Here is a 4,124-nt window from a genome sequence, read left to right as displayed (position 1 = left end):
GTGTATAAATGCCACATTTTTTTTATCCATTCATCTATTGAAGGGCATCTGGGTTGGTTCCACAGTCTAGCAATTGTGAATTGTGCTGCTATGAACATCGATGTAGCAGTATCCCTGTAGTACGCTCTTTTAAGGTCTTCAGGGAAAAGTCCAAGAAGGGCAATAGCTGGGTCAAATGGTGGTTCCATTCCCAGCTTTCCCAGGAATCTCCATACTGCTTTCCAGATTGGCCGCACCAGTTTGCAGTCCCACCAGCAATGTACAAGAGTACCCTTTTCCCCCACATCCTCTCCAGCACTTGTTGTTGTTTGACTTCATAATGGCTGCTAATCTTACTGGAGTGAGATGGTATCTTAGGGTGGTTTTGATTTGCATTTCTCTGACTGCTAGAGATGGTGAGCATTTTTTCCTGTACTTGTTGATTGATTGTATGTCCTCCTCTGAGAAGTGTCTGTTCAGGTCTTTGGCCCATTTGTTGATTGGGTTATTTGTTTTCTTATTATTTAATTTTTTGAGTTCTTTGTATACTCTGGATATTAGGGCTCTATCTGAAGTGTGAGGAGTAAAAATTTGTTCCCATGATGTAGGCTCCCTATTTACCTCTTTTATTGTTTCTCTTGCTGAGAGAAAACTTTTCAGTTTAAGTAAGTCCCATTTGTTGATTTTTGTTATCAACTTTTGTGCTATGGGTGTCCTATTAAGGAATTTGGAGCCCGACCCTACAATATGTAGATCGGAGCCAACTTTGACTCTGTTTCTTATGGGCCTGTGGTGAGGCAGTACATTATGGTGATTTAATACATCATGGAAGGAACATGTGACAGAGGAAGCTGCTCATCATATGGTGGCTGAGAAGCAAACACAGAGGAAAAAGAAAGAGCTGGGATCCCAATAGCCCCTTCAGGGGCTTACCCCAAATGACCTACCTTTTTCCCATTAGTTCTTACCTCTTAAATATTGCATACCCTTTCACTAGAGCCACAGGCTAGGAATTAAGTCCTTAACAAAACAGGTCTTCGGGGGATATTTTAGGTTCAAGCTATAGCAGGTGGAAAGGTTACAGAAAATTGGTACCAGAAGTGGGGTGATTGTTGCTATAACTATGTCTGATGATGGAAAGAAGCCTTTGAAATTGATTTACAGGAGAAATTAGGAACAGTTTGGAGGAACAAACTAGAGGAAGCCTAAAATGCTCTTAGTGGAGTTTAACAGGTGATTCTGATGTCAGCTGAAAAGTCCAAAATGCTGATAGGAGTGCAGACAACAAAGTGCAGACAACATGCAATTTCAGATGTGAATGGGGAGGCTACAGGGAATCAGACAAGAGGCCATCCTTGTTACACCATGGCAAAAAAAATTATATGCTTTTTGTCCATGCCCTGATTCTTTGTGGGAGGCCATTCTTAAAGGTGATGGACTAGCTTACTTGGTGGAGAAAATTTCAAGGCAACAAAATATCCGGATTGTGGAATGGGTATTACTGGTAACTTTTAGCCACATTTACAGTGAGAGTCAAGAGTAAAGAGAAACAAAGTGGACTGAGTTTTACTTACAGCTGTTTGATCACTAGCACCACCAAAAAAAGAAAAAATAATTACAGCTTGACCAGGGAAGAAATGTATGCAAAGGTGTATCTGATGAGGTTGTAGTTGCTAAAGAGATGAGTGATTTTTTTTTAAAAAGTCAAGTACTTTACATCAGAACAGTAGGAACGATGTTCAAGGGCATCTCAAAAAATTGACAAGGCACCAGTCATCACAGGCTCAGAAATATAAAAAAGAAAAAAAAAATATTTTGAAGACTTTGTCAGGCAGAATCATTTCAGAAGAGAGCCTCGGGGTAGCCTGTACACCCGGGACTGCCTTGGTATTCATTTCTCCAAGTTCAGCTGGCCAGGCACTCTGAGGCTCCTACAGCTCTGGTTCATGTGGGCCCTTGTATAGCTCGTGCCATCAGGGGACCGTGTTGAAATTCATGTGATGTTGGTCTTGCAGACGTGCAGAATGCAAGGATTCTGGGGACATGACAGTTTCCACTGAAATTACAAAGGAAAGCCTGGGAGACCAGACAGGGTTTCAGGGTCAGAGTTTCTACAAGCAATACCCAGCAGGGTGATGCATATTGGAATTATTACTGAAAACCCAAAGGTGAAACAGAGACTCCAGAAAGTTAAAGGTGCCAGCAACATGCAATGCAGACAGTCATCACAGCCAAATTTAGAGAGTGGCCACATGGGGCACACCAGCAAAAATATAAGGGTGTGGCTGCCTTTGCCCTTGGGAGCCCACATCCTGCCACTCTGTGCTTCCTGGACACGGGGCTTTAGGATTGATTTAATGATTGCTTTGTTGGATTTTGGTCTTTGGGCAGATCCTGCCTTACTATTTTTCTGTTTCTCCCCTTACAAACAGGAATGTTGGGGCTGGGGCTGTAGCTCAGTGGCAGAGCACTTGCCTTGCAAGCATGAGGCACTGGGTTCAATCCTCAGCACCACATAAAAATAAATAAAGATATTGTGTCCAACTAAAAAAAAAAATGGAAAAAAAACACATCAGGAATGTTTACCCTGTGCCTTACCCACCATTGCATCTTAAAAGTATTTAGCATTCTGTCTGAATTTTACAGGAGCTCACAATTTGCCTTGAGTTTCAGAAGAGACTTTGAACTTGGACTTTTAGCAGAGTTGGAACAGTTAAAGCTTTGGGGACTCTGAGGATAAAATAAATGCATCTTATTATGAGGTGGACACAAACCTTTGGAGCCAAGGACAGAATACTATACTTTGATAAGTGTCCTGCAAAAGTCTATTTGTTAAGACTTGGTCCCTCAGATGGTACTTTTGGCAGTGGTAGAACTTTGAGGAGATAGGGTCTACTGGGAGGCCCTAAGGCTATTTGGGTTGTGCCCTTGAAAGGAACAGTGGGGCCCTAGCCTCTTTCTGCATCTCTTTTTTGCTCGTGACTGATGAGGTGATGAGGTTTGCTCTGCCACATGCTCCCATCTTGTGCTGCCTCATCAGAGACCCAAAGCAACGGGCCAATTGAACATAGACTGAAATTTCCAAACATGTGAGCCAAAATATTTTTCAATAAGTTAATTGGCTTAGGTGTTTCATTTAATCTAGTTGAGGTATAGTATATACTTTCTCATAAAGGTCCAGAAAGAAGGGGAGGCCTTGTGAAGATGGAGGTGGAGAGGGAGGCAATACAGTCACAGCGAAGCCTGGACCCTAAGGTTTGAGGAGGCGAGGAAAGGTTTTCCCCCAGAGCCTCTGGAGGGAACATGGTCCTGACAATGTGTTGACTTTGGCCTCCAGACTGTGAGCATAAATTTCTGTTCTTTTAAGCTACCAAGCTTGAAATAATTTCTTATACAGAGTTAGTGAAATTCCTTGTTGATGTCAAAAAGAGTGGGTATTAATCTTTTCCTTTCTGGACCTTTATTTCCTCATCTGTAAAATGAAATAATTAGATTGGATGACATCTAAGGCACTTCTTCTTGTATGAATTCTTTAAAAGCAAACTTCAGGGTAGAAGGGGGAAGATGGCGGCGAGGGGAGTGCATTACCCCCGTGTGCTGCTTCACTGTGTGGGAGTATGACAAGTCAGGACGGCTAAAGGATATCTTGTTAGGAATTTCCAGCAATAGTGGGGTGCTCCGGAACCTGGAGGAAGGATTTCCATCGCACGAGGATCGGCTACGGGGACTCAAACGCGAGAGGTTTGTCGCACGGAGGGTAACTGCTTATTCAGCAAATCGCCCCGCGGCTAGAGTCTGCAGTGCGCGCTGGGATAGAGACGCAGGGTTACAGCGCTGCAGTTTCTGCCAGCCGCGCAAGCACCGTACTCAGGGCTGAATTCTGGGTTCCAGACGGGGGAAGGAAGCGGTCCTTCTCGGTTGTACACACCGGTCAGTCCACAGAGGAGGCCAGCAGCCACCATCTTGGTAAACTGACGTCACGTCCCCTGTTTTCGACTGACCGCAACTCATTCAGCCATAGATCAGGTAATTCCAGGCTACAATTCGCCTGTGGCTTGCAAACAGATTGCTAGGGTTCTGCGCCTGGGTGCTTCTAAGAACCTGAGCCTATCGGAGCGAACGCCGAGCGCGGGGCGCCCGAGTTC

General features: G+C 44.2%; 1 protein-coding gene across 1 annotated transcript in view; it reads left to right on the top strand.

The window, feature by feature from the left end:
• CUNH3orf70 (chromosome unknown C3orf70 homolog) overlaps nucleotides 1-4,124 on the top strand; it is a 171,004-nt gene that overhangs the window by 127,556 nt on the left and 39,324 nt on the right. The window lies entirely within an intron of this gene.

Source organism: Marmota marmota, unplaced genomic scaffold (assembly GCF_001458135.2).
Source record: "Marmota marmota marmota unplaced genomic scaffold, marMar, whole genome shotgun sequence".
NCBI lineage: Eukaryota > Metazoa > Chordata > Mammalia > Rodentia > Sciuridae > Marmota > Marmota marmota.
Note: the sequence above shows the minus strand (reverse complement) of the source record. Positions and strands in the feature narration are given on the sequence as shown.